General features: G+C 48.5%; 1 protein-coding gene across 4 annotated transcripts in view; it reads left to right on the forward strand.

Moving 5' to 3' along the window:
* The first annotated feature begins 250 nt into the window (after positions 1 to 250).
* The window catches only part of LOC125451326 (serine/threonine-protein kinase NIM1-like), a 50,414-nt gene continuing 27,239 nt past the window's right edge, over positions 251 to 23,425 (forward strand). For 3 of the 4 annotated variants that reach the window (XM_059644926.1, XM_059644925.1, XM_059644927.1), the window contains exon 1: positions 251 to 435. The gene's annotated coding sequence lies outside the window, so the exon portion shown is untranslated. Of the gene's footprint in view, positions 436 to 13,608; positions 13,682 to 23,425 lie in introns of those variants that run through there. The other variant, XM_048528324.2, reaches the window with a different exon arrangement.

Here is a 23,425-nt window from a genome sequence, read left to right on the forward strand (position 1 = left end):
TGGGGGTGGTACAGGTTGTGGGGGTGGTACAGGTTGTGGGGGTGGTACAGGGTGTGGGGGTTGTACAGGGTGTGGGGGTGGTACAGGGTGTGGGGGTGGTACAGGGTGTGCAGCTGGTGCAGTCTCCTGTCAATCGCCGCCTGGTGTTTCCATGGGAACCAACAAACACGCTCGCGGCGCCTGTCAATCACCGTGGGTTGGCATGGGGATTGGCGTGCGCGCCCCTGCTCGCACCGTTCACGCGCCAACCGCCAGTCATGTGCGTGCGCTTGGCAGCAGCCTGGTGCGGTGTGCGCGCTCGGCGGGAGCAGCGGAGAATGAACCCTCGGTATCCGGGCCGTGGCAGCGGGGATGCAGAAATGAGGAGCTCGGAAGGACAGTGCTGACCCGCCCCGGGGCCTAAGGCACCAACACCGGCCGCTGGCAGTGCAGGAGGTGAGGCTGTAGCTAAAACCCCTCATCCTGCCAACATCCATTACCCCCCCCCCCCCATCCCCTCCATCGTCCCTCATCCTGCAAACATTCATCACCCTCCCCGTTACCTCCATCACCCCTCATCCTGCCAACATCCATTACCCCCCCCATCCCCTCCATCGTCCCTCATCCTGCAAACATCCATTACCCCCCATCCCCTCCATCGTCCCTCATCCTGCAAACATTCATCACCCTCCCCGTTACCTCCATCACCCCTCATCCTGCCAACATCCATTACCCCCCCCATCCCCTCCATCGTCCCTCATCCTGCAAACATTCATCACCCTCCCCGTTACCTCCATCACCCCTCATCCTGCCAACATCCATTACCCCCCCCATCCCCTCCATCGTCCCTCATCCTGCAAACATCCATTACCCCCCATTCCCTCCATCGTCCGTCATCCTGCAAACATCCATTACCCCCCATCCCCTCCATCATCCTGCCAACATCCATTACTCCCCCCATCCCCTCCATCGTCCCTCATCCTGCAAACATCCATTACCCCCCCAACCCCTCCATCGTCCCTCATCCTGCAAACATCCATTACCCCCCATCCCCTCCATCGTCCCTCATCCTGCAAACATTCATCACCCCCCCGTTACCTCCATCACCCCTCATCCTGCCAACATCCATTACCCCCCCATCCCCTCCATCGTCCCTCATCCTGCAAACATCCATTACCCCCCCATTCCCTCCATCGTCCCTCATCCTGCAAACATCCATTACCACCCATCCCCTCCATCATCCATCATCCTGCCAACATCCATTACTCCCCCCATCCCCTCCATCGTCCCTCATCATGCAAACATCCATTACCCCCCCATCCCCTCCATCGTCCCTCATCCTGCAAACATCCATTACCCCCCATCCCCTCCATCGTCCCTCATCCTGCAAACATCCATTACCCCCCATTCCCTCCATCGTCCGTCATCCTGCAAACATCCATTACCCCCCATCCCCTCCATCATCCTGCCAACATCCATTACTCCCCCCATCCCCTCCATCGTCCCTCATCCTGCAAACATCCATTACCCCCCCATCCCCTCCATCGTCCCTCATCCTGCAAACATCCATTACCCCGCATCCCCTCCATCGTTCCTCATCCTGCAAACATCCATTACCCCCCATCCCCTCCATCGTCCCTCATCCTGCAAACATCCATTACCCCCTATCCCTTCCATCATCCCTCATACTGCAAACATCCATTACCACCCCATCCACCCCATCCCCTCCCTCATCCCGCAAACATCCATTACCCTCCCATCCTCTCCATCATCCTTCATCCTGCAAACATCCATTACCCCCCATCCCCTCCATCATCCCTCATTCTGCAAACATCCATTACCCCCCATCCCCTCCATCATCCCTCATACTGCAAACATCCATTACCTCCCCATCCCCTCCATCATCCCTCAACTTGCAAACATCCATTACCCCCCCATCCCCTCCATCACCCCATATCCTGCAAACATCCATTACCCCCCATCCCCTCCATCATCCCTCATTCTGCAAACATCCATTACTCCCCCCATCCCCTCCATCGTCCCTCATCCTGCAAACATCCATTACCCCCCCATCCCCTCCATCGTCCCTCATCCTGCAAACATTCATTACCCCCCCATCCCCTCCATCCTCCCTCATCCTGCAAACATCCATTACCCCCTATCCCTTCCATCATCCCTCATACTGCAAACATCCATTACCCCCCCATCCACCCCATCCCCTCCCTCATCCCGCAAACATCCATTACCACCCCCATCCTCTCCATCATCCCTCATCCTGCAAACACCCATTACCCCCCATCCCCTCCATCATCCCTCATTCTGCAAACATCCATTACCCCCCATCCCCTCCATCATCCCTCATCCTGCAAACATCCATTACCCCCCGATCCCCTCCATCATCCCTCATTCTGCAAACATCCATTACCCCACATCCCTTCCATCATCCCTCATCCCGCAGACATCCATTACACCCCCATCCCCTCCATCATCCCTCATCCTGCAAACATCCATTACCCCCCCATCCCTTCCATCATCCCTCATCCTGCAAACATCCATTACCCCCCATCCACCCCATCCCCTCCCTCATCCCTCATCCTGCAAACATCCATTACCCCCCAGCCCCTCCATCATCCCTCATCCTGCAAACATCCATTACCTCCCCATCCCCTCCATCATCCCTCAACTTGCAAACATCCATTACCCCTCATCCCCTCCATCACCCCATATCCTGCATACATCCATTACCCCCCATCCCCTCCATCATCCCTCATCCTGCAAACATCCATTACCCCCCCATCCCCTCCATATCCCTCATCCTGCAAACATCCATTACCCCCCCATCCCCTCCATCATCCCTCATCCTGCAAACATCCATTACCCCAACATCCCCTCCATCATCCCTCATCCTGCAAACATCCATTACCCCCCCATCCCCTCCATATCCCTCATCCTGCAAACATCCATTACCCCCCCATCCCCTCCATCATCCCTCATCCTGCAAACATCCATTACCCCCACATCCCCTCCATCATCCCTCATCCTGCAAACATCCATTACCCCCCCATCCCCTCCATCATCCCTCATGCTGCAAACATCCATTACCCCCCCATCCCCTTCATCGTCCCTCATCCTACCAACATCCATTACCCCCCATCCCCTCCATCATCCCTCATCCTGCAAACATCCATTACCCCCCCATCCCCTCCATCATCCCTCAAATTGCGAACATCCATTACCCTCCCATCCCCTCCATCATCCCTCATCCTGCAAACATCCATTACCCTCCCATTCCCTCCATCATCTCTCAGAACAGGCAGACAGGGGACTCCCTGCAAAACCTGTTCATTACAGCCCACTAGATGTGATAGTCAACGTACACTGTGTCTCTCACTGTGACAGGGAGGGCTGTGTGGGACTGTGTCACAGGGAGGGATGCACCAGAGTGTGCGACAGGGAGGGGCGTGCGGGAGTGTGTCGCAGGGAGGGGTGTTCTCGAGTGTGCAACAGGGAGGGGTATGTCAGGGTGTGTCACAGGGTGGGGTGTGCGGGAATGCGTCACAGGGAGGGTTGTTCTAGAGTGTGCGACAGGGAGGGGTGTGTCACAGGGAAGGATGTGTCACAAAGAGGTGTGTGTCAGTGCCACAGGGAGGGCTGTGCAGGAGTGTGTTACAGAGAGGGGTGTGCAGGAATGTGTCACAGGGAGGGGCGTGTCACAGAGGGGTGCGCGGGAGTGTGTCACAGGGAGGGGTGTACTAGAGTGTGTGACAGGGAGGGTTGTGTCTCACGGAGGGACTTGCGGGAGTGTGTCACAGGAAGGGGTGTACTAGAATGTGCGACAGGGAGGGGTGTGTCACAGGGAATGGTGTATCACAAAGAGGTGTGTGTCAGTGTCACAGGGAGGCCTGTGCGGGACTGTGTCACGGGGTGGAGTTTATCACAGAGTGTCACAAGAAGGGTTGTGTCAGGGTGTGTCACAGGGAGGGGTTCATCAGATTGTCACAGGGAGGGGAGTGTCAGGATGTGTCACAGAGAGTATTGCAGTTTGTTCCAGGACCGCAACTTTCCCCCCGCAGTGATCGAGAACGCCCTTGACCACGTCTCCTGCATTTCCCGCAACAGATCCCTCACACCCTGCCCCCGCCACAACCGCCCCCAGAGGATCCCCCTCGTTCTCACACACCACCCCACCAACCTCCGGATACAACGCATCATCCTCCGACACTTCCGCCATCTACAATTCGACCCCACCACCCAAGCCATTTTTCCATCCCCACCCTTGTCTGCCTTCCGGAGAGACCACTCTCTCCGTGACTCCCTTGTTCGCTCCACACTGCCCTCCAACCCCACCACACCCGGCACCTTCCCCTGCAACCGCAGGAAGTGCTACACTTGCCCCCACACCTCCTCCCTCAACCCCATCCCAGGCCCCAAGATGACCTTCCATATTAAGTAGATGTTCACCTGCACATCTGCCAATGTGGTATACTGTATCCACTGTACCCAGTGTGGCTCCCTCTACATTGGGGAAACCAAGCAGAGTCTTGGGGACCGCTTTGCAGAACATCTACGCTCGGTTCGCAACAAACAACTGCACCTCCCAGTCGCGAACCATTTCCACTCCCCCTCCCATTCTTTAGATGACAAGTCCATCCTGGGCCTCCTGCAGTGCCACAATGATGCCACCCGAAGGTTGCAGAAACAGCAACTCATATTCCGCTTGGGAACCCTGCAGCCCAATGGTATCAACGTGGACTTCACAAGCTTCAAAATCTCCCCTTCCCCCACTGCATCTCACAACCAGCCCAGCTCGTCCCCTCCCCCCACTGCATCCCAAAACCAGCCCAGTTCTTCCCCTCCCCCCACTCCGCTTCCCTAACCTGTTCTTCCTCTCACCCATCCCATCCTCCCACCTCAAGCCGCACCTCCATTTCCTACCTACCACCTCATCCCACCTCCTTGACCTGTCCGTCTTCCCTGGACTGACCTATCCCCTCCCTACCTCCCCACCTACACTCTCTCCACCTATCTTCTTTACTCTCCATCTTCGGTCCGCCTCCCCCTCTCTCCCTATTTATTCCAGTTCCCTCCCCCCATCCCCCTCTCTGATGAAGGGTCTAGGCCCGAAACATCAGCTTTTGTGCTCCTGAGATGCTGCTGGGCCTGCTGTGTTCATCCAGCCTCACATTTTATTATCTTGAGTTGGCTTTATTTTTGTAAGCAGTGATTGTGAGTTTGGACTGCGCTGTTTAAGGTTTAGTTCAATGTTGTCATGCAGTCTGTCAGTCCGTACAATATGATGATTTCTCCTCGCCTGGGCGAAGGAACCTGCTGGCTGTGATTTACAGGGGATCACATTCTCTGTGTGAGGGATGTGTTAGTTTAATTGATCTGGTTACTATCACTGGATTACTAACAGGATTACTAACACTGCCTATAGAATTACCCACGAAACTCACAAAGCAGGCACACTTTGGGTTAGATACAGAGTAAAAATGATAAGGTCATATTTTCTTAACAGCATAAGGTGTTGGAGCAGGTGTGGACCTTTGAACTTTCTGTAAGAACATTATTGAACTGACAGTGGTCTCAACTTCACTTTATTCCATCTACCCCCTCCATAAGCCTCAACTGCCTGATTGATCAATAGCGTGTCTAACTCAGTCTTGAATACATTCAAAGCTGCTGTTTGTGGAAGAGAACTGTGAAAACTAACAACTCTCTTTGCTTTACCTCTGCCTCAAATGAGACCCCCCCCCCACCTTCGGTTTAAAACTTTGCCCCCTGGTTCTAGTCTTCCCCCCCATGACATGAAACATTATCTTGGCCTCTGCCCTGTTGAACCTCCTGAGGATCATACTTGTTTCAATAAGATCACCTCTCATTCTCCTGAACTCCAATAGCAAAGTTCCAAACTGTTCAACCTAGTCCCTAGACACCCTGCTTTATCCTGGGCTTCAGTTAAGTGAACCTTCCCTGAAATGTATCTAATGCAGATTCCAAAATGTTACAGCTCTGAAGGAGGTTGTTCGGCCCATCAACTTGGAGTTGGTAAACAAAGAGCTGACCACATTAATCCTATTTTGTGTTTGTTTATTGCTTCGTGGGATACAGCCACCTCTGGCATTTATTGCCTGTTCCTAGCTGCTCTTGAGAAGATGGTGGTGAGCAGCCACCTTGAACTGCTGCAGTCCATCCTATAGGTAGCCCCACAGGTAGACCAGCTAGAGAGTGAGTTCCAGGATTTTTACATTGAAGGAATGGCGGTATGTTTCCAAGTCGGGATGGTGAGTGGTTTGAAGGGGAATCTGCAGGGGATGGTGTTCCCATGTATCTGCTGCCCTTGTCCTTCTAGGTGGAAGTGGGTTTGGACACTGCTGTCGTACAATTTTTGGTGAATTTCCACAGTGCATCTTGTAGATAGTCTACGGTGCTACTGCTGAGCGTCAATGGTGGTGGGAGTGGGTGGTCATTGGTGTTGTGCCAGTCAAGCAGGCTGCTTTGTTTTGGATGGTTTTAAGCATCTTGAACGTTGGGGCTGCAATCATCCAGGCAAGTGGGCAGTATTCCATCACCTTCCTGTCATGCTTTGTAGATGGAGGGCAAGCTGTGGGGAGTCAGGAGGTGAGTTACTCACTGCAGTATTCCTGGTCTCTGACCTGCTCTTGTAGCCACTGTGTTTACGTGGTGAGTCCAATTCCATTTCAACTCAGTGGTAATGCCCAGGATGTGATAGCGGGGGATTTACTGATGTCGATGTCATTGAATACCAAGAGATGGTGATAAGATTGTCCCTTGCTGGTGATGGCCATTGCCTGGTATTTGTGTGGCACTCTTCAACCCAAACCTGGAGCTTGTCCAGATCATACTGCATTTGAACATGGGCTACTGCAGTATCTGAGGAGTTGTGAATGGTGCTGAACATTGTGGAATTGTGGAACGTCCCCACTTCTGGCCTTACGATAAAGGAAGTTCATCGATGAAGCAGCTGAAGATGGTTGGGCCTCGGACACTACCCTGAGGAACTCCTGCAGTGATGCCCTGGAGCTGAAATGACTGACCTGCCACAACCACAAACATCTTCCTATGTGCCAGATATGACTCCACCCAGCAGAGAGTTTATCCCCTGATACCTATTGTTTCCATTTTTGTCAGGGCTCGCTGATGCCCCACTCGATCGAATGCAGCCTTGATATCAAGGGCTGTCACTCTCACCTCACCCTCTGGAATTCAGCTCTTTTGTCCATGTTTGAACCGAGGCTGTAATGAGATCAGGAGCCGAGTGGCCCTGACAGAACCCAAACTGGGCGTCACTGAGCAGGTTATTGCTGAGCAGGGTCTGCTTGATAGCACTGTTACTGACACCTTCCATCATTCCATGACTGAGAATAGACAATGGGATGGTAATTGACCGGTTGATTTTATCCTGCTTTTGGTGTACAGGACATGCTTGGGAAATTTTCCACATTGCCGGGTAGATGTCAGTATTGTAACTGTATTGGAATGGGATCAAGATCCCCTGTAATCTTATCCACCTCTATCCTCCTCACTGTCTACTATCCTACCAATTCCTCCATTCATCTGCGAGTTCTTGATCGTACGCCCTACATTTAAATCTGAATCATTAACCTCTGCAAACAGCCAAAGCCCCAACACTGAGCCTCCTGGAACAGAACTGGAAACAGACTTCCAACAGCAGAAACATCTCCCAACTAGCAGTCTTTGTTTCCTGCCTTTCAGTCAATTTTGGATCCAAAATGCCAAATTACCTTGGATCTCAGGGGCTTGTACTATCTTGACCAGTCTGCCATGGGGTTCCTTATCAAAATTACCCAGTGCCACTCCTCATCCATAACCCACTACATCGGGGCCATGAATGTGCTTCATCTCCCCTGGTACAGACACTTATTGTTTACTGTCTCTGGGCTTTGTAGCTTTTGTAAAATTTGTGTTGGTTTATTTTCAGCTGATCAACAGCAGTCAATTTTTAAGTATATTTTTGACCTCTCATTTGAAGAAGCTCAAGACATAATGTCTTCAGTGAACACAACAAGGTTTTGAAGAAGGATTTTGTGTGGAGTTGAAATACTGCTCCAGACAACTCATTGCAGCTGCCTGTCCTGTTTAAATTGATTGATCTAATCAAGAAAGCATCTTTGACCTGGTTTTGTGTCCGTGAACCCTTCTGTCTGATGTGTAACTATTGCATTGTTTCAGTGTAAAAACAGAAAGGCAGTTGGCTTTCTCAGTAACGTTGGACTTCATTGTTAGGATTCATGAAACCGGCCCTTTGATCTTGTTCAATTGACACATCTCTTTTCAAAGGAATTAATAAGAAGACAGCATTTGCATTTATTTACTTTGCCCCTTTCACAACCTCAGCACTTACCAAAATGATTCATAGTCAGGAGCAAATTACTGCAGATGCTGGAATCTGTACTGAAAACAAAAAATGCTGGACCAGGTCAGGTAGCATCCATGGAAAGATAACAAGCTAGTATTTCAAGTCTAGACATTTGAAACATTAGCTTGTTTTTTGATTTACAGTCTGTTGGGTATTTTTGCAGTGGAGTCTTAGCAGCCAGTTTGATCACAGCACAGAACCTCCGCTCGGTTCGCAACTAACAACTGCACCTCCCAGTCGCGAACCATTTCCACTCCCCCTCCCATTCTTTAGATGACATGTCCATCATGGGCCTCCTGCAGTGCCACAATGATGCCACCCGAAGGTTGCAGGAACAGCAACTCATATTCCGCCTGGGAACCCTGCAGCCATATGGTATCAATGTGGACTTCACCAGTTTCAAAATCTCCCCTTCCCCCACCGCATCCCTAAACCAGCCCAGTTCATCCCCTCCCCCCACTGCATCCCAAAACCAGCCCAGCCTGTCTCTGCCTTAACAGAGGAGAGTGAGCTGAAGAAGTGGAGAGTTTTAGGGAGGGAAATACCGAACCTATGGCCCAGGTGCTGCATGCATGACCAACGACAACGGAGTGATTAAAACTGGGGATGCTCAAGAGGCCAGAATTGGAGGAGCACAGAGATCAGAGAAGGTAATTAGGTTGAATGAGACAAGGATTGTCAAAAAAAGGAAATCTGGGGAGTTGATTGACTGGGAGCCAGTGAGCTCAGGGTTGGTGGGTAGCATATCAAAAATCATGGCCTATCCATTTACTCTGCCACTGTGACCAAGAACTGTTTAGATCTTTGTGTAATTTGAGTTCTAGTGTGAAGGATCCCCAGGACCAGGAAGAACCCCAGGCCTGTTATAAAGAGTGGAATGCAACTTGAGCAGTGTTTCTGGCTCAGGAGTTATCTGCTCCAAGAGCAATTAGAGATGGCCAGTAAGACAAGAGCCTTGCTGGTGATAGATACAGATGATTTGGAAATCAGGAGAAACACTGATATGTCCTACTATATGATAGTTGCTGAACTGTTTCCTTTCCCACTGGCAAGAAGCAACTGCGAACTCCAACTTCCTTTTCATTCACTGATGAGATACAGGTAGCACTCGCCGGGCTTACACTTTTTGCAAAGTTACCTTTTGGATACAACTCAGCAACTTGCTCATCTAGCTCAGAGGGAAGAGTCAACCACATATCTGTGGTCTGGAGTCATGTGTATCATAGAATAGAATCATAGAATCCCTACAGTGTGGAAGTAGGCTGTTCAGCCCATGGAGTCCACACTGACTCCAGAGAGCATCCCACACACCCATTCCTCAACCCTGTAACCATGTATTTCCCAGGGCTAATCCACCTAATCTACACATCCCTGGACACTTATGGGCAATTTAGCATGACCAATCCACCTAACCTGCACATCTTCGGACTGTGAGAGAAACCAGAGCACCTAGAAGAAACCCACACAGACACGGGTAGAAAGTGCAGATTCCACAGGGCCCAAGAGTGTAATCAAACCCAGGGCCCTGGCACTGTGAGACAGCAGAGCTAACCAATGAGCCCTTGGCCAGACCAGTGTAAAATTTATTTATTTTTTAATTTTTCTGTATATTTGATTGGGGACTGAAACAGGGAAAGGACTGTTTTGTAAAATAGAAAGGCTAGTTGAAGGATTGCTGCACTTTTTAAAACCAAGTTACCTGACCCTCATCGTAAGCACTGTTTACACTGCTGCTGATTAAGCACTGGGGGAGATTACTATAGGCAAGCCGGGGCCAATGGGAGTTGTAAACAAAGAGAGATTTGGCCATCAACAAATAGCTGATTGGTTAGTGAAATGGTGACCAGTTGTCAGTGACAAAGGCCTTCTGCTTGCCAACAACAATGAGATTGGCTCCCAAGGAGCTGAACCGCTTGTGGGTGTGTTTTATTGGTCAGAAGAGCCCCAAAGAGCTCTGGAAAGGAAGGTGCTGCCCTTTCCTCTGCAGTAAAAAACACACCCTCAAGCCTGAATACTGGCAAATGGGACTAGATTAATTTAGAATATCTTGTAGAGTGGATGGAAGGGTTTATTTCCGTGCTCTACAGGTCTATGACTCCGATGAGTGAGCTGCAAGTCCAAACAACCCAAAAGGACCCTCAACAGAGTACCCTATGGACAGGGAGCAGTCCCCATCCTTCCCTCTGCCTGCAACACCAATATGTTTTTCTGTGACTGTCTTCAAATATGCTTAATGTGTGGCAACACCCTTTGGGAAGCCCTGAGATAAAGGAAGTACCAAAGAAGCACAGATTCACTCAAGTATGCACCGCAAAACCTGGCATCTTCATTCCACTTCCCAACTCCCTCCCTTCCCAAAACAAACCTCAGAAGTATAAAGGACACATTAAGGTGGGAATCCAAAACTTTAATCGAAAAATTTATTTTCGAGGAATGACTTAAAGGAAGAGAGAGAGGTGGAGAGGTTTAGGGAGGGAATTCCAGAGCTTGGGGCTTGACAACTGAAGGTTCGGCTGGCGGCAGCCGTGTGATTAAAGTTGGGAGTTTGACATAGGTCAGATTTAGAGGAAGACAGAGATCTCAGAGGGTTGTGGGGCTGCAATACGTTGCAGAGATAGAAAAGGCTGGTTGTGTCCATGAAGGGATTTGAAAACAAGGATGAAATTTTTAAACAAAGCTGACTTAATTGAGACATATAAAATAATCAGAGGGTTAGATAGGGTGGATAGGGAGAGCCTTTTTCCTAGGATGGTGACGGTGAGCATGAGGGGGCATAGCTTTAAATTGAGGGGTGAAAGATATAGGACAGATGTCAGACGTAGTTTCTTTACTCAGAGAGTAGTGAGGGAATGGAACGCTTTGCCTGCAATGGTAGTAGATTCGCCAACTTTAGGTACATTTAAGTCATCATTGGATAAGCATATGGACGTACATGGAATAGTGTAGGTTAGATGGGCTTGAGATCGATATGACAGGTTGGCACAACATCGAGGGCCGAAGGGCCTGTACTGTGCTGTAATGTTCTATGTTCTATGTTCTGACTCATCCAGGAGCCAGTGTGGTTTGGTGAGTACAGGCCTGGTCAGGGAATGGGACTTGCTCTGAATTAGGATGAGGGTACCTGTTGTTTCGATCAGCCTAAACTTAATTTTCCTTCCAGGCCCTGCAGCTGCGAGAACAGCCTCAGTTCAGTTTATTTGTTTCACTAAGTTAACCCACTAAATCCCTCCCTCGCTTTACATTCTTTCCCTCTCTCTCTCGCTGTGTCTCGTTTTCTCTCTCTCTCTCTCTCTCTCTCTCTCTCGCTGTCTCTCTGTCTTTTGTTTCTCTTTGACACTTGGTCTCAGTTTCTGTCTCTCGCTCTCTGTCGTTTTCTCTTTATAAGCAGCTCTTTCTCATTCTCTGTCTAGCTATCTCCTTTTCTCATGGCCAGTCTCATTCTCTGTCTATCACTCTTGCTACAGAGATAGTAGGAACTGCAGATGCTGGAGATGAGGGTGGAGCTTGAAGTGGGAGGAGGGGATAGGTGGGAGGAAGGACAGGTTAGGGAGGTGGGGATGAGCTGGGCTGGTTTTGGGATGCGGTAGCGGGAGGGGAGATTTTGAAGCTGGTGAAATCCACATTGATACCATTGGGCTGCAGGGTTCCCAAGCGGAATATGAGAGGCTGTTCCTGCAATCTTTGGGGACACTGCAGGAGGCCCAGGATGGACATGTCATCTGCAGAATGGGAGGTGGAGTTGAAGTAGTTCACGACTGGGAGGGGCAGTTGTTTAGTGCGAACCGAGCGGAGATGTTCTGCAAAGCGGTCCCCAAGCCTCCGCTTGGTTTCCCCAATGTAGAGGAGGCCACAATGGGAACAGCGGATACAGTATACCACATTAGCAGATGTGCAGGTTAATTTCTGCTTGATGTGGAAAGTCTTCTTCGGGCATGGGATGGGGATGGGGGTGAGGGGGGAGGTGTAGGGGCAGCTGTAGCACTTCCTGCGGTTGCAGGGGAAAGTGCCGGGTGTGGTTGGGCTGGAGGCGAGTGTGGAGCGGACAAGGGAGTCACGGAGAGAGTGAGCCCTCTGGAAAGCAGACAAGGGTGGGGAGGGAAAAATGTCTTTGGTGGTGGGGCCGGATTGCAGATGGTGGAAGTGTCGGAGGATGATGTGTTGAGTCTGGAAGTTGGTGGGGCAGTACGTGAGGAGAATCCCCCTCGTCCTAACACACCACCCCACCAACCACCGGATCTCTCCTCCCCCAATGCATCCCAAAACCAACCCAGCTCATCCCCGCCTCCCTAACCTGTCCTTGCTCCCACCTATCCCCTCCTCCTACCTCAAGCCCCAAACCATCTCCTACCTACTAACCTCATCCTGCCACCTTGACCTATCTATCCTCCCTGGACTGACCTATCTCCTCCCTACCTCCCAACCTACACTCACCTTTACAGGCTCTATCCCCATCTCTTTGACCGCTCTATCTCCTCTCCACCTATTCTCCTCTATCCATCTTCTATCCACCTCACCCTCTCTCCCTATTTATTTCAGAACCCCCTTCCCCTCCCCCATTTCTGAAGAAGGGCCTAGGTCCGAAACGTCAGCTTTCCTGCTCCTGTGATACTGCTTGGCCTGCTGTGTTCATCCAGCTCTTCATCTTGGTATCTCTCTTCCTATCTCTCTTTCTCACTCCTACTATTGCTCTCTTGTTCTCACTAATCTTCTGTCTCATTACTTTCTCTCACTCTCTCTCTAGCTGTCTCTCGTTCTGTCTCTCATTTTTGTCTCTTGCATTCTCTATCTCTTATTTTCTCTCTCTAGTTATCTCTCATTATCGTTCTGTCTCTCATTCTGTCATTTTCTCTATCATTCTGTCCCTCTCTCTCATTTTCTATCAGACTCTCTATCTCTTCTTAGGCTTTGCATTCTCTGTCATTTTCTCTCTCGTTCTGTCTCTGTCTCCCTCTCTCATTCGCTGTCTACCTGTTGCTGTCTTTTTAAATCTCTGACTCTCATTTTGCCTTTTTTTCCTTGATTTCTATATCTCTCTCACTCTCTCTCTCTCTCATTTCTGTCTCACACCCTCACTCTCACTCTTCCCGTATCTCTTTCTGTTGTGATGTCTCTCTCTCTCTCTGCTCATTTTCATTGTGTGCTGTGTTTTGGTGTCGGGCAGAACATGGTTGGAGTGGATTAATAGCTGTATTTCCTGATGGTTGTCTAGGCAACAATGATTCTTGTGCAGTGTATGCACATTAATCCACGTAGTTTAATCTGTGTGGAGAGCAGATTAGTAAGAGAAATCGGCCAACAAAGGTAAATATTAAGCTTCGTTTCTTAAACAAAATCTTGCTAATCTTTTCAATCCCCTCATATGTAAGTAAAATATGAGAGTACTGAGAGCGTAATGAGCGAGTGGACCGAATGTTGGAGCAGGGTGGGAGGATGCCTTTCTGTTCATGGCAACCGTGTCCCTATCAAACATTCCCAGGACCGGGTACAACACAGGGTTACATACAAAGTAAAGCTCTTCCACGCTGTCTCCATCTCTCACTCTCAAGGACAGAACAGGATTAGATAGAGCGTGAAGCTCCCTCTACACTGTCCCTGGCAAACACTCAACCTTTTTCCTGAGGTGGTGGTAATTTAGCAGCAATGTCACTAACCCATATTACAAAGGCTAGAGGTTCATATTCTGAGAACACAGATTCAAACCTCACCAGAGTCACTGATGGAATTTCTGTTCAATTAACAATAAGTCTGAAATATAGAGCTCACCTCCATAATGGTGCCATGAAACATAGAAACTAGGAGTAGGGTCGGCCGTTTGGCCTATCAAACGTGTCCCATCTCCATGGCTGCTCCTTGATCTCAATGACATATTCCCAATTTCCCTTGATGCCTTTAAAATCTAAAAAAGTATCTATTGTCTTCTTGATTATATTTAGTGACTTGGCCTCCACAGCCTTCCATGGTAGATAATTCCACAGATTCACTAATCTTTAAGTGAAGAAATCTTTGCTCAGCTCAGTCCAAAATGGTCTGACCCATAACCTGAGACTGTATTTTCAGCATCTAGTCTGTCCATCCCTGTTTGAATTTTGTGCATTTCAGTCAGATGTCCTCTCATCCTTCTAAACTCTAATGAAAACCCGGGTGAACTAACCTCTCCGCACACAGCAGTCCTGCCTTCCCTGGTATCAGCCAAGTGAACCTCAGCTACACTCGCTCGATAGTAAATGTATCCTTTCTTAGGTAGAAAGATCGAAACTGCACACAATACTCCAGCTGTAGTTTCACCCATTTCCTGTATAACTGCAGTAAGACAACCCTATTTCTGAACTCAACCCTCTTGCAATGAAGGGCAATATACCGTTTACCTTCCTAATTGCTTGCTGCACTCACCTGTTTACTTTCATTGACTGGTATAAAAGGACACTCATGTCCCTTAATATGAAGCGTATAACTTCACACTTAGCCATGTGCTGCATCTGCTGGGCATTGGTTAGCTCAGTTGGCTGGATGGCTGGTGCGAGATACAGTGTGATGCCAACAGCTTGGGTTCAATTCCTACATTGGCTGTGGTTACCGTGAGGGACTCTCCTTTTCAACCTCTCCCCCTCACCTGAGGCGTGGTGACCCTCAAGTTAAACCACCACCAGGGTATCGCTGTCCAATGAGAGAGCAGCCCTATGGCTTCTTAAGAATATCGTGACCTTACCTTAATCTTTAGTGTTACTGAATCTGCCATAAGTTTGACCACTCACTCAACTTGTCTAAATTACCTTGAAGCCTCCTTGCATCCTCCTCACAACTCACAACCCTGCCGCATTTAGCATCACCAGTGAACTTGGAAATACTGCATTTGGTTCCCTTAACCAGATCATTCACGTATATTGTGAACGGCTGGGTACCTAGCACTGATCCCTGCAGCCCCACACTTGTAAAAAGATCCATTTATTCTCACCCTCTGTTGCCTTTCTGTTAACCAATTTTCTCAATCCATGCAAAGTACTTTAACTTTGATCACTGACCCCTTCTGAAAATTCAAATACACTACATCTGCTAGCTCTCACTCATCTAATCTATTAGTTACATCGTCAAAAACTCCCATTACACATGATTTGCCTTTCATAAATCCATCATATTCCTTTCAGGCTTTCCAAGTGTTGTTATCATATCTTCTATAGTAGACTCCAGCATTTTTTTCTTTTTTTTTAGTTGGGGGGGAGGGGTCTCCCAATGGAGCTTCCCCTGGTGGAGGGCAGCAAGCTGCTGGACGGAGGCATCTTGATGTAGCATCCAGTGGTGGAAGCTCTTAGACCAGGTAAAAAAAAAAGGGGTTAGCACTGCAGCCTCACAGCGCCAGGGACCTGGGTTCAATTCCAGCCTCGGGCGACAGTCTGTGCGGAGTTTGCACATTCTCCCCGTGTCTGCATGGGTTTCCTCCGGGCGCTCCGATTACCTCCCACAGCCCAAAGATGTGCAGGCCAGGTGCATTGGCGGTGTTAAATTGCCCGTAGTGTTCAGGGATGTGTTGGTTATAGGGGGATGGGTCTGGGTGGGATGTTCCAAGGTACAGTGTGGACTTCAAGATAATAAAATGTGGGGCTGGATGAACAAAGCAGGCCAAGCAGCATCTCAGGAGCACAAAAGCTGACGTTTCGGGCCTAGACCCTTCATCAGAGAGAGGGATGGGGTGAGGGTTCTGGAATAAATAGGGAGAGAGGGGGAGGTGGACCGAAGATGGAGAGAAAAGAAGATAGGTGGAGAGAGTATAGGTGGGGAGGTAGGGAGGGGATAGGTCAGTCCAGGGAAGACGGACAGGTCAAGGAGGTGGGATGAGGTTAGTAGGTAGATGGGGGTGCGGCTTGGGGTGGGAGGAAGGAATGGGTGAGAGGAAGAACAGGTTAGGGAGGCAGAGACAGGTTGGACTGGTTTTGGGATGCAGTGGGTGGAGGGGAAGTGCTGGGCTGGTTGTGTGGTGCAGTGGGGGGAGGGGACGAACTGGGCTGGTTTTGGGATGCGGTGGGGGAAGGGGAGATTTTGAAACTGGTGAAGTCCACATTGATACCATTGGGCTGCAGGGTTCCCAGGCGGAATATGAGTTGCTGTTCCTGCAACCTTCGGGTGGCATCATTGTGGCACTGCAGGAGGCCCATGATGGACATGTCATCTAAAGAATGGGAGGGGGAGTGGAAATGGTTTGCGACTGGGAGGTGCAGTTGTTTGTTGCGAACTGAGCGGAGGTGTTCTGCAAAGCGGTCCCCAAGCCTCTGCTTGGTTCCCCCAATGTAGAGGAAGCCACACCGGGTACAGTGGATGCTGTATACCACATTGGCAGAAGTGCAGGTGAACCTCTGCTTAATGTGGAATGTCATCTTGGGGCCTGGGATGGGGGTGAGGGAGGAGGTGTGGGGGCAAGTGTAGCATTTCCTCGGTTGCAGGGGAAGGTGCCGGGTGTGGTGGGGTTGGAGGGCAGTGTGGAGCGAACAAGGGAGTCACGGAGAGAGTGGTCTCTCCGGAAAGCAGACAGGGGTGGGGATGGAAAAATGTCTTGGGTGGTGGGGTCGGATTGTAGATCGCGGACGTGTCAGAGGATGATGCGTTGTATCCGGAGGTTGGTGGGGTGGTGTGTGAGAACAAGGGGGATCCTCTTAGGGCGGTTGTGGCGGGGGCGGGGTGTGAGGGATGTTTTGCGGGAAATGCGGGAGACGCAGTCAAGAGCATTCTCGATCACTGTGGGGGGAAAGTTGCGGTCCTTGAAGAACTTGGACATCTGGGATGTGCGGGAGTGGAATGTCTTATCATGGGAGCAGATGCGGCGGAGGTGGAGGAATTGGGAATAGGGAATGGAATTTTTGCAGGAGGCTGGGTGGGAGGAGGTGTATTCTAGGTAGCTGTGGGAGTCGGTGGGCTTGAAATGGACATCAGTTACAAGCTGGTTGCCTGAGATGGAGACTGAGAGGTCCAGGAAGGTGAGGGATGTGCTGGAGATGGCCCAGGTGAACTGAAGGTTGGGGAGGAAGGTGTTGGTGAAGTGGATGAACTGTTCGAGCTCCTCTGGGGAGCAAGAGGCGGCGCTGATACAGTCATCAATGTACCGGAGGAAGAGGTGGGGTTTGGGGCCTGTGTAGGTGCGGAAGAGGGACTGTTCCACGTAGCCTACAAAGAGGCAGGCATAGCTGGGGCCCATGCGGGTGCCCATGGACATGTTGGGCCGAAGGGCCTGTTTCGACACTGTATGCATTCTATGATTTTCTCTTACAACTGATATTAGGTTTACTGGTTTGTTATTCTGTATCTTTTCCTGCCCTTTTTAGTCGTTACATTTGCCATTCTCCCAGTCTGCAGGAACTGCTCTAGGGTCCGCAGAATTTTGGAAGATCACTAATACATCCAATATTTCCAGGGCCTTTAGTTCTCTGGGGTGTAGATTATCAGACTGTGGTGACTTGTCAGTCTTTAACTACACTTTCTTACTGATACAGATTTGCTTCAATTCCACCTTCTCATTAGACCCTTAGTTCCCTAATTTCTTGAAGTTTATTTGTCCCAATTTTTATGAAGACACACCCAAAGTGTGTTCAAGTTTTCTGCCATTTCTTTGTTCCTCATCATAATTTTTCCAGTTTCTGACTGTAAGGGACCTACATTTGTCTTAATTAATATTGTCTCTTCACACGTTTATAGAAATTATGATTAAAAATGATTACTGAACAAAAACCCCATCTGGTTCACTAATGCCCTTCATAGAGAGAAATCTGCTGTCCTTCCCTGGTCTGGCCTGCGCATGACTCCAGATCCAAAGCAATGCGGCTGAGCATGATGCTCATTTCAAGGGCAAAGAGGGATGTTGGCTTTGTTGAGTACAGTCTCTGTCTCATGAAGGAGCTATTTTCACCCAGTGAGAGTGAAGGAACAGTGATATATTTCCAAGTCAGGAGGATGAGTGACTTGGAAGGGAACTTTCAAGTGGTGGTGTTCCCACACATATGCTGCCAATATACTTCTAGATGGAAGTGGTTGTAAGTTTGGAATTTATTTGTGGACACCTTGCATTCCAGACCTCTCATTCTGGTTTCCCTGATAACGATTCTCAGCTTTGTGCCCTATTGAACTTTTCCATAACCTTCATTGCTGTTTCTCAGTTCTGTAGCTTCCTGTTCTTCAGATGAAAGTGATCTAGGCTCTTTAATACAAGTACAGACCTAACAGGAGATGACTTAACTCAACACTGTAACGTCAGAAAAAACATCAACCATAAGCCATGACTGTTTCTGGAAAGAGACTGTAAATGGCTCTTAGTGAGAGGCATATACACCTGAAACTGCTCGACGCTAATAATTAATAACTCTTCCTGCATTATTTAAGAGATTTGAGGAATTATCCATAAGCTGTGCTCTCGTTGTTTTGTCAAACACTACTGTGCAGAGACTATTTGGCCCACAGGTTCTCTGCTGGCTTTTTGAAAACTTGCCAGTTGACTTTGGTTGCTTTTTGCTTATAAAAGATCCTTCCAGAAGACCCAGGTTCAAGACCCAGCTACACCAGAGATATGTAATAAAATCTCTGAGCAGGTTGATTCGAAAATGTCTGTGCAAGGTCGTTTTCATGGGCTACAGGGAAACAGCTTTTTCAAAGAGTGCACAGATGCATAATGGACCGAAGCAAACTTGATTTTTAAAATCAGCCTATTCAGGCTTGGACTTGAACTCAGCTCATCCACCTTACAACACAACAAACAGCCCTTATTCAAAGATCTGTTGCATATACTTAATTACCTTTTGAAAGTTACTATTGAATTTGCTTCCTTTTGTAGTTCAACCTGCAAAATAAAAGCAGCTAATTAGTTTGCTACTTAACATGAATGAGAGTAGTGGTCTGGTGGAGATATTTAAGATGATCAAAGGAGTTGAGCAATTACTGTGCGTCAGTGTTCATGGTTGAGGAAATAGATCATATTCCTGATGTTCCTGGGAATAATTCCTTGGGAAATAATACTGGTCTGAATGACTGATAAATTCACAGGATTGGATAGATCCCATCTTGAGGTTTGAAAGGAAGCAAGTGAGAAAATTACGTATGATTTAACTGTAATTATGGATCATGAAGTTATCATTGTTTGTTGCAAAGAGCCCCATTGGGTTCACTGATACCCTAATTTGGGCTCTTGCAGTGCAATGGTGGTGTCCTTATCTCCAAGCCAGAAAACCCAGGTACAAGTTCCACCTGCTCCAGAGGCGTGTCATAAGAAAATATCTTCACTAATGGGCCTACGTCCAGGGACGTAATGGGATGGATATCTAACAAGTCAAATACAGGAGGGAGATAGAGGGCTTGGTGACGTGGTGCAATGAGAACAATCTCTCTCTGAACATGGGCAAAACTGAACAACTGATCATCGACTTCAGAAAGAAAGGGGGAGAACACACCCATATTTCCGTAAACGGAGCTGAGGTTGAGAGTGTGAAGAGCATCAAGTTCCTCAGAGTGACAAAAACCGACAACTTGTCCTGGACATCCCCAATAAATGTCAAGAAAGTACAACAATGCATCTTCTTCCTCAAGCAGTTCAGGAAATTTGGCATGTCCATTAGGTCCCTCACCAAGTTCTATAGATGTATGGTTGAAAGCACACTGTCTGGGTGCATAACGGCTGTATGGCAACTGCTCTGCTCAGGACCATTAAGAGACTGCAGAAAGTGGTTTGCAGGGCCCAGACAATCATAGGAGCCAACCTTCCATCCATGAGATAGTAGGAACAGCAGATGCTGGAGAATCTGAGATAACAAGGTGTGGAGCTGGATGAACACAGCAGGCCAAGCAGCGTCATAGCAGCAGGAAATTTCTGAAGAAGGGTCTAGGCCCGAAATGTCAGCTTTCCTGCTCCTCTGATGCTGCTTGGCCTGCTGTGTTCATCCAGCTCTGCACCTTGTTATCCCTTACATCCATGGAGTCTACTTACACAGCTCACTGCCGCAGAAAGGCGGCCAACATTATCAAAGACCCATCGCACCTGGTAGTGACCTCCGACAACCTACAATTTAATTTCACCAGGCAGATGGTATGGAAACCTGAACACACGCACAAGCAGGTTCGGGAACAGCTTCTTTCCAGCTGTTATCAGACTGTTGAATAGATTCTAGTCTCAAATAATGTAACCTGTACGCCTGTAAGTCTTTTTGATCTGTACATCCTTTGCTTGCTGTGATCTGCCTGTACCACTCGTAAACAAAGCTTTTCACTGTATTTCAATACACGTGACAACCAATCAATCAATCAATCTGCCATCCTTACCTGGTCTGATCAAAGGTGACTCAAAAGCTACGATGATGAAATAAAACCATAAGAAATAGGAACAGGTGAAGGTCATTTGGCCCTTTTAGTCTGTTCTGTCATTTAATAGGATCATGGCTGATTTGACTTTTTTAATTTAGCCTATTTTTCTAATCAGCCTGTTCAGAGATAATATTGCACACTTCCGGAGCAGTTGGGACTTGACCCTGGGGCACTACCTCTCCATCACAAGCGGGCTCCTTGATTGATTGTTAAGTGCCCTCTGATAATGGCCCAGCAAGCCACTCGAATCAAGAATTGTTAGAGAAGGGTAATAAATGCTGAGCCAGCCAGTGAACTCATCTCACGAATGACTAAAGATCAATAAATTCTCATTCTGGAGTTGAAGAAGGAGGAGAGACAGAGTTAAAGCAGGAAATAATAAACCTGCTAGCTTGGCGCCTGTAGCAGGTACATTTTTTGAACCTGTAATTCAGCTCAGGCTGACTGAGCACTTGAGAAATTTGAGTTCATTAGTGAGAACAACGTGGATTTGTAAAGGGTTTGGACAATACTTACATTCTCTGGCAGTAAGTTAGATTAGTGAGCTGAAGCATTGGACAGGGAAATGGCTTTAATTGATTGAAATAATTTAATTGATGCAGGCTTTTGGAGGGTATTCAATGAAGTTTCACCCAAACAACTGTAGAGTGAAAGTAGACCTTGTGGAGAAGCAGTGGAGTGGATTGTAGGTTTGTAAGGCCATATGCTATTAGGGAAAAGGTGATGATGAGGATATCCTTGATTTGGTCTTGTCCCACAAAAGGCTGTGCGACACTGTTAAATATCCATCAGTTATATATCATGGACAGAGGACTGTGCAGCGAAATGTACTGATAGCACTAAAGTTGTGGGATTGAAAGAGTCTGTGTAGGTTGGACCGTGACATGACAAAGGGATATTGATGGATTAAAATGGAAGCACAAGCTTCAAAATCTCCCCTCCCCCCACTGCATCCCAAAACCAGCCCAGCTCATCCCTGCCTCCCTAACCTGTTCTTCTTCTCACCTATCCTCTCCTCCCCCCTCAAGCTGCACCTCCATTTCCTACCTACTAACCTCATCCCGCCCCCTTGACCTGTCCGTCCTCCCTGGACCGACCCATACCCTCCCTACCTCCCCACCTATACTCTCCTCTACAGGCTCCATCCCCGCCCCTTTAACTTGTCTGTCTCCTCTCCACCTATCTTCTCCTCTATCTACCTTCAGTCCGCCTCCCCCTCTCTCCCTATTTATTTCAGAACCGTCTCCCCATCCCCCTTTTCTGATGAAGGGTCTAGGCCCAAAACATCAGCTTTTGTGCTCCTCAGATGTTGCTTGGCCTGCTGTGTTCATCCAGCTCCACACTTGTGTTATCTCGGATTCTCCAGCATCTGTGGTTCCCATTATCTCTGGGAAAACTATGGTTATTTCGTTCAAATGCATGTGTGTGAGGTCATCTATTTTGCAGTAAGAACAGTTTGAAACAAGTTTATTGTTAAAAAGTGAAACAACAGAGTTTGAAGAGATTTAGCAGTCAGTGTAAACATTATTAAAATGTGGGAGTCAGGTTCTAAGATAACCAACAAGGTTAATGGAATGTGAAGCTTCATATTGCTGGAATACAAAGGGGAGAGGAATTTACAGCAGCCAGACAAACCTCTGGTTAAAACATTGTGTACAATCTCCTCTGAGACAATAGATGAGCCTTGAACAGGGTGTCATTCTATTAACAGCATGCCCCTGCAGCCCCAATGTTAGATTGTGAGATTAGTTTATATAGCCCAGTCCAGTTCTTGACTTAGATAGTCTCATAGTGTGCTGTCAACATTCATACTGACTCTTTGAATTGCAGTCCCTTAGTGTCATTCTCCCGTCTACTTCCTGGAGTCCTGTACATTCTTACTGAATGAATATTTGAAAATCTCGAGTGAACCTGCCTCCCCCACACTCTCAGATAATACATTCCAGATGCTGACCACTTGAGTGAACCTGCCTCCCCCACACGCAGACAGTACATTCCAGACCCTAACCACTCGCTGCTTGAAAAAAGTTTCTCCTTATGTTGCCATTGTGTATTTTGCCACTGTACCCTTTAATTCTCAATCCCCCACCAATAGGAACAGTCTCTCTTTATCCATAACAAAAGCAGAAGCTTCTGGAAAAGCTCAGTACGTCAGCTCACCATGATCTGAAGTCCCCACCTGCTTCAAGAAAACCACCATCATCCCTGTTCCAAAGAAACGTGCAGCTTCGTTCAATGTCTACCACCCAGTGGCTGTGACCTCTATAATTATGAAGTGCTTCGAGAGGTTAGTCATGGCACAAGTCAGCTCCAGCCTCCCAGACTGCCTTGGTCCTTTGTAATTCATCTACCATCACAACAGATTCACAGCAGGCGCCATCTCCCTGGCCCTAACCTCATCCCTGGAACATCTGGATAACAGAGATATGTACGTCAGGTTCCTATTTTTTAACTACAGTTCTGACTTCAACACTGTAATTCTAAACAAACACACCTCAAAACTCTGGGACCTAGGTCACTGCTTCCTCCTTTATAACTAGATTTTCAACTTCCTGACCCACAGACTGCAATCAGTAAGGAAAGGTGACAGCACCTCCTCCATCGTAATCCTCAAAACCAGTGCCCCGCAAGGCTGCGTACTCAGCCCCTTACTACTTATACACACACGACTGTGTGGCCAAATTCCGCCGCAACTCCATTGACAAGTTTGCTGACGAC

Source organism: Stegostoma tigrinum, chromosome 3 (assembly GCF_030684315.1).
Source record: "Stegostoma tigrinum isolate sSteTig4 chromosome 3, sSteTig4.hap1, whole genome shotgun sequence".
NCBI classification, from domain to species: domain Eukaryota; kingdom Metazoa; phylum Chordata; class Chondrichthyes; order Orectolobiformes; family Stegostomatidae; genus Stegostoma; species Stegostoma tigrinum.